Genomic DNA, 8,168 nt, shown 5'->3' on the forward strand with positions numbered 1-8,168 from the left:
AACAATTTTGAGTCTATTCTGTATATGGTGTAAGAAGGTGGTTCACTTTTATTTTTTTGCATATATTTGTCCAATTTTCCCAACACCAGTTATTGAAGAGACTATCTTTACCCCATTGTAAATTCTTGCCTCCTTTGTCATATATTAAGTGAGTGCATAGCCATGGATTTATTTCTGGGCTCTCTATTCTGTTCCATTGATCAATGTATCGTTTTTATGGCAGTACAATGTTGTTTTGATTACTGTAGCCTTGTAGTATAATTTGATATCAGGTAGTGTGATATCTCCAACTTTGTTCTTCTTTCTCAAGATTTCCATGACTATTTGTGGTCTTTTATGGTTCCATATTAATTTTAGGATTATTGGTTCTAGCTCTCTGAAAAATGCCACTGGCATTTTGATAGGGATTACATTGAATCTATAGATTGCTTTGGGTAGTATGGTCATTTTAATGATGTTGATTCTTCCTGCCCATGAGCATGGTATATGCTTCCATTTATTTGTATCTTCTTTAGTTTCTTTTTCAATGACATAATATTGTGAGAACAAGTCTTTTATTTCCTTGGTTAATTTTATTCCCAGGTATTTTATTGTTTTCAATACAATTATAAACGGGATTATTTTCTTAATTTTTCTTTCTGAAAGTTCAAAATTGGTATATAAAAATGCCATCAACCTCTGGATATTAATTTTGTATCCTGTTACTTTACTGAATTCATCGATCGGTTCTAACAGTTTTTTGGTGGAATCTTTAGGGTTCTCTCTATATAGTATCATGTCATCAGCAAATAACGAGAGTTTTACTTCTTCCTTTCCCATTCAGATGCCTTTTGCTTCTCTTTCTTGTCTTATTGCTTTGGCTAGGACTCCCAATACAATGTTGAAGAGGAGTGGTGAAAGTGGGCATCCTTGTCTTGTTCCTGATCTTAAAGAAAATACTTTTAGCTTTTCTCCATTGAATATTATGTTAGCTATAGGTTGTTATATATGGCCTTTATTATGTCGAGGTATGTTCCTTCTATTCTCACTTTGCTGAGAGTTTTTATCATAAATAGATGCTGGATTTTGTCGAACGCTTTTTCTGCATCTATTGACATGATCATATGGTTTTTATCTTTTGATTTGTTAATGTGGTATATCACATTAATTGATTGGCGGATATTATACCACCCTTGCATCCCAGGAATAAATCCAACTTGATCATGGTGTATGATATTTTTAATGTATTGCTGAATTTGATTTGCTAATAAATTTGGTGAGGATTTTACAACAATGTTTATAAGAGATATCGGCCTATAGGTTTCTTTTTTTTTGTAATGTCTTTGTCTGGTTTTGAAATCAAGGTAACAGTGGCCTCATAAAAGGAGTTAGGGAGCTTTCCCTCCTCTTGAATTCTTTGGAAAAGTTTGACAAATATAAGTATTAATTCTTCTTTGAATGTTTGATAAAATTTACCTATGAAGCCATCTGGTCTAGGACTTTTGTTTTTTCAGAGGTTTTTGACTACTGTTTCTATTTCATTGGTGGTAATTGGTCCGTTCAGATTTTCTGATTCTTCTTGACTCAGTCTGAAGAGATTGTTTAATTCTAGGAATGTATCCATTTCTTCCAAATTCTCCAATTTGTGGGTATATAGTTGGCTCACAGTATTTTCTTATGATCCCTTATGTTTTTCTGGTGCCTGTAGTTGCTTCTTCTCTTTCATTTCTGATTTTATTCATTTGGTTCCTCTCTCTTTTTTCTTGATAAGTCTGGTTGACAGTTTATCAATTTTGCTAATCCTTTCGAAGAACCAGCTCTTTGTTTCATTAAACTTTTTTTATTCTTTTTTAATATTTTGTATTTTTTCTAGACAATTTTGTTTATTTCCACTTTGATCTTTATTATTTCCTTTGTTACACTCACTTTGGGCTTTGTTTGCTGTTCCTTCTTTTAGTTAAGTGTAAGGTATGATTGTTTATTTGAGCTTTTTCTTGTTTCTTGAGGTAGGCTTGTATTGCTATGAATTTTTCTCTTAAGACAGCTTTCGCTGTGTAGCATGAATTTTGAGTCATTGCTTTTTCATTTTCATTTGTCTCTAGATATCATTTGATTTATGTCCTTGATCTCATTGATAACCCATGCAATGTTTAGTAGCATGTTATTTAGCCTCCACGTGTTTGTGTATTTTCCAGGATTTTCTTGAAGTTTATTTCTAATTTCATACCATTGTGATTGGAGAAGATGGTGGATATGATTTCAATCTTCTTTAATTAATTGAGATGTGTTTTTTTGTCCTAACGTGTTCTATCCTGGAAAATGTTCTATGCGCACTTGAGAAGAATGTATATTTTGCTGCATTGGGGTAAAATGCTCTGAAAATATCTACTGAATCTTTCTGGTCTCATGTGTCTTTTAGGCCCATTGCTTCCTTGTTGACTTTTTCCCTGGAAAATATGTCCATTGGTACCAATGGGGAATTAAAGTCTCCTACTATGAGTGTATTACTGTTGATCTATCCTTTCATGTCAGCCAATAATTTCTTTATGTATGTAGGTGCTCCTATGTTGGGTGCATAAATGTTTACTAGGGTTATGTCCTCTTGATTTCTTGATCCTTTTATCATTATGTAATGACCTTCTTTGTCTCATATTATATTCTTTCTTTTAAAGCCTATTTTATCTGATATAAGTATCTCTACCCTGTTTTTTTTTCTTTTCCATTTGTGTGAAATATCTTTTTCCATCCATTCACTTGTAGTTTGTGAGTGTCATTTTATTTAAAGTGGGTTTCTTGTAGACACCGTATTCATAGGTCTTGTTTTCTTATCCAGTTGACTACCTTATGTCTTTTGATTGGAACATTTAATCCATTCACATTTAAAGTGATTATTGATAGGTACATATTTATTGTCATTTTATTATTCATATATGTTTTCTCTATTTTCCTTTTTAACTCTTCTCTTTTTACAGTGCTTCTTTAACATTTCTTGTAATATTGACTTGTTGGTGATGATACCTTAAGCTTTTTCCTGTCCAGGAAGCTCTTTATCTCACCTTCCATTTTAATCGAGTCTTGCTGGGTGGAATATTTGTGGTTGTAGATTCTAGTTTTTCAAAACTTTGAATATTTCTTGCCAGTCCCTTCAGGCCTGCAAAGTTTTCATTGAAAAATAAGCAGATATTTTTATGGGGATACACTTGGAAATAACTAGCTGGCTTTTTCTTAAAGATTCACTCTTTGTCTTTGACCTTTGGCATTTTAATTATGATGTGTCTTGGTTTGGGTCTGTTTGAATTCCTCTTATTTGGGACTCTTTGTGCTTCCTAAACTTGGATGTCTAATTGCTTTCTCAGGTTGGGGAAGATTTCTATCATTATTTCTTCAAATAGATTGTCAATCCTTTGCTTTCTCTCTTCTTCAGTTATTTCTGTGATCCAGGTATTGTTAGGCTACATGTTGTCCCAGATGTCTCTTAAACTATCTTCATTTAAAAAAAAAAAAAATTCTTTTTGATGTTCTGATATGGTGTATTCTGCTACCTTGTCTTCCAGTTCGCTGATGCAATCTGCTTCATCCAGTCTACTGTTGAATCTTTCTAGTGTATTCTTCATTTCAGTTATTATAGTCTTCATTTCTGTCTGATTCTTTTTTATGGTTTTTATGGTTTTTTTTTTATAGCTTACTATCTCTCTGTTGAGGTTTTTATTGCGCTCATCCATTCTCCCCACTAAGTTTATTGAGCATCCTTATAACCATTATTTTGAACTCAGTCTCCGGATGGCTGCTTGCCATTTTCTTTAGCTTGTTTTATGGAGTTTTCTCTGGTTTTTCATTTGTGGCATGTTTCTTTCTTTCTTTCTTTTCTTTTTCTTTTTCATTTTATTAGCCTCTCTGGTTTTGTTTCTATGTGCTATGAATATTTATTTTCTCTCAGCCTTGGCCAGATGGCCTTATGTGGGAGGTGTTCTGTGTGGCCCAGTGGCATACTCTCCCTGATTTCCTGTGCTGTGGGCTCTGGACATGATCATTGAGTGGATTGTGTGTGATCTCCTGTTGTAGCTAAGACTTTATTGTTGTTATTACATCAGTAGATGGGTTAATGCTCAGGCTGACTAATCGTGGGAATTGACTGTGCCCACAGAGTAAGAGTTGCTGTGTGAGGGCTGACCACATTGAGTGGGATTTGCCCTAACAGGCTTGTGTACTTGTTGCAACCACCCTTTGTGTGTATTGCTTATTGGACTAGTCAGGAGCTGTTTGTTGTTGTCTAGTGCCAGCCACTGGATGCATTGGTTTTGAGGCTCCTTGGGAGGGGCTCCCCATTAAGCCAAGGTCTGCCGCTGCCTTTGATTGCTCAGAGCTACCTGGTGGGAGCTACAAGGCTATCTGTAAATGGTTGTTGCCTATGCTGGATCTATGGGCAAATGGAAAAGACAATGCTGCAGCAGCAATCCTTTTATCTCCTGTCCCTTACCTAGGGTAGCTTAGCAGAGGGACTAGTGCTCCTCAGGACTGACACTGCTGGTCAGTTCCCTGTATGTCTCTGAAACTGGAAGAGCCTCTGGGCGATATACATGTTGGATGGTGCAAGGACCCCAGGAGTCTCCTAGATCTATCGTGTAAATTTCCCCCTGCTACTGCAGTGTCAGTTTACATGCCAGTGCTGTCTCTGTGGCTCCCTGTACAAGTTTCCAATCATAGCAAGGTCAGTTGCTGCCCACCTCAGGTCTGCAAACATCCAAACTCTGTTTAAGAATTACTGATACTCGTGGGCGTGAGTTTATAGCCTGCTACCAAGTGCTTCTTTGGAGGAATGGGCTTTTCATGGGCTTCATGAACTGATTGCTGTTGTTTGCTGTTGAATTTGTGATCCAAAGAAAGACACAGGATGGGACTGGGTTGCCTGGGAGTGAGCTTGCCACAGGTAATTTGTGGGTTAAGTGAGACATCATCTCATTGAGGAATGATGCTGTCGGGCCTACACTGCACCAGATTTGCTGCCAACTCTGGGACTGCAAACTGCCCCCAAAGTCGGATATCACTGTGAGACCTACTGTCATCTGTGATGGGCCCACAAAACCCCTGAGATTTTCCCAAGTGATACTGTATCTCATGCTGGTGGCAGTGATCTTCCAGTCACTGTATTCCCTAAACTTTGCTCACTATGGTGGCTGAGATCTGTTGACTGTGCAGAATGGGCCACTCCAGGGCAAGGACAGCTGCCTATCAATGTGCAAGCACACACTTTGTGTACTGGATGGGGCAGGAGCTCCGGGAGTCAAGAGCTGTCAGTTCAATAGCCTGTTTTCTGCAATTTCTGTGTCTGCATGTTCCTGCAGTAGTCACAGATCACAGAGAGACAAGCTGCTGTCTGGGATGGTCCCACACACCCCTGCAATTCCCCCAAGAGATATTGCAGCTCATACAGGCAGCAGTGGTCTTCCCACAACTGTTTTCCCCGAAATGTTCTCACTGAGCTAGCCAAGGTCTATTGCTTGTGCAGACAGCACAACCCCAGAGAAAAGTAGGGCAGGAGAGGCTGCCTGTCAATAGGCAACAGGCACTTTGTGGCTTGGGTGAAGCGAGATCTCAGGGAGACAAGGGCCATCAGGCCAATACGGCCTCAGTTTTGCTGCAACTTCTGTGCCTGGAGTTCCCATTGTAGTTTCAGATCACAGTGAGACCAGCTGCCATTTGGTGCAGTCCCACAAACCTCCACACTCCCCAGGCATAATATTGCAACTCTTGCAGGCAGCAGAAGTCTGCCTGCAACTGACTTCCCCGCAATTCACACCCTGTGCTAGCTAAAGTTTGTTGCCTGTGTAGATTGGGAGACTGGAGGGAGGGGCAGGGAGGTGGTAATTGACTGTTAATGGGCCACTTAGGACAATTTGTGCGTTGGGTAGGGCGGAGTCTCAGGGAGACAATGGCCATCGGATCAATACAGCCTCAGTCTTGCTGCAACTTTGGTAATTGTTGGCAAGTTCCCACAAATATCCCAGATCACAGCAAGACCAGTTGCTGTCTGAAGCTGGCCCACAGATCCCCGAGTTTCTCCCAAGTTCATGTTGGCAGCTTTGATCTGCCTGAAACTGTGCCCAAAATGCCCGTTCACAGCACTGACTGCCAGCTGGGAATGTTTGGCTCTAAAAGGGTTCAGAGTGTTGCAGCCATCCAACAATAGACTTTGGCAATCTCCAGGTTGGGTGAGGTAGGCTGCCTCAGGCTAGTGCTTCCTAAAGGCCCTGTGGGAGGTGTCTGCACAGACAAGCTGACATGGTCTGTAGATTGTCCAGTTGTGGGGCCTACTAAGGCACAATGATGGCTGCCCATTCAGCCTTTCTTCTGGTGCCAGGTACTGCAGTCTTTCCCGGTATGAATCTTGCATGAGCCTCTAACTCACCCACCGGCGGCTTAGGTGAGTGTCTGCAGGTGAGAGAGCCTGTGCATGGGCCCTTCAAAGGGGCACCTATGGTTTAAGTCTCCTTCAGTCTCACCCAGACAGCCAGAATCCCCTCTGGGCTGGGAAGCCCACAAATAAAGCCAGGACCCCTCTCTCCTTCAGGGGAGCCTCTGCAGCATTGCTCTCTCTCCCAGTGTTCCTCCACTATCTGTGGGTGCAGGTCCAGCCTGATTCACAATTTTGCCCCTCCTACCAGCTTCAGTGCAGCTCCTTCATTATATTATCGGATGTAGGCGTTATGATCAGCTGGATTTCAGGTGATTCTCCACGTTGATTATTTTATAATTTGGTTGTAATTTCAATGAGGACCTGGGAGGAGGTGAACCCTGCTTTTACCTAGTCCATTATCTTCCCACATATCTGGATATATTATTCTTGGCTGATAATTTCTTTCTTTCAATAGTTTGGATATTTGGTTACATTCCCTTCTTGCTTGTAAGATTTGTGCCAAGAAGTCTGATGATAGTCTAATGGGTTTTCCTTTATAAGGTACTGTCATCTTTTCCCTGGCTGCTTTGAAATTTCTTTCTTTGCCATTAATTTTTGACCATTTTAATATGTGTCTTGGAGAAGACCTTTTTGGGTTGAGATAATTGGGTGTTCTATTTGCTTCTAGGATTCGAAGATCCAGTTCTTCCCATAGATGTGGGAAATTTTCGTAGACTTTGTTTGAATATGCTACCTATTTCCTTCTCCCTCTCTTCTTCTTCTTGTATACCCATTTTTTATGTTGCTTTTTCTGATGGTGTCAGATAATTTTTGTAGAGTTCTTTATTTTCTTTTTTTCATTCTCAAGTCTCTCTCTTCTACTTTCTGTGTTATTTCCAGATTTCTGTCTTCAGATTCACCAATTCTTTCCTCCATCTGGTCAGCTCTATTTCCTAAGCTTACTATTTCATTCTTCATCTCTTTTAATGCATTCTTCGTCGTTAGAAGCTCTATTTGGTTCTTTTTCAAGGTTTCAATCTCCTTGCTAAAAAACTCATTTTTTTCATTTATTTTGTTACTTATTTCTTGGAATTGTTGGTCAGAATTTTCTTGCAACTCACTGAGTTTTTTCAGAAGTGCAATCTTGAATTCTCAGTCATTTAAATCACATATTCCTATATATCTTTAAGCTTATTTTCTGGAGTTTTTTTTTCCCTTACTTTCTTTCTGAGTTACCTTGTCACCTTGGTTGTTCATGGCGTTTGATTGACTATTTCTCCACCCCAGCATTAATGGGAATGTACTCTCCGTTTTTTTTTTTCCAAAAAGAATTTATTATGTAGTTATCTCTCTTTAGCAGGTTGATATAAAGGAGTTTTTCTTTTGACTTTCATTAGGTGGTGTCCAATCCTCAGGTTTCTGTTTTGAGGCTAAAAATGCTTCTTTCTTTCTGGCAGGCTGTATACATTCTCTGCAATCGGTCTGCTCAGTCCCAGGACTCTGCCTCTGTGAAAGAGTGTGAAGGGCGATTCAGATGCTATGTTCTGCTGCTTCTTTTCAACTCAGCCTGACTGGATGGGGTTGGAGTTCATTGGAAGTGGCCTGGGAGTGTGTGTCTACTTCTTTCTCATAGTGTTTTCCCCAGATTTTAGCTATCTTGCTTCAATATCACAGCACCTGACTTTGGTACTAGCTGTAGTATATGTTTCATCATCGGTAGTGCCATTTCCCCTGGGGCTCAATGATGCTAGCTCTGAGAGTATATGGTGAGAGGGGAGGGCACATTCTTAGTTGG

This window comes from Pteropus medius, unplaced genomic scaffold (genome assembly GCF_902729225.1).
Source record: "Pteropus medius unplaced genomic scaffold, Ma_sr-lr_union100, whole genome shotgun sequence".
Taxonomy (NCBI): Eukaryota; Metazoa; Chordata; class Mammalia; order Chiroptera; family Pteropodidae; genus Pteropus; species Pteropus medius.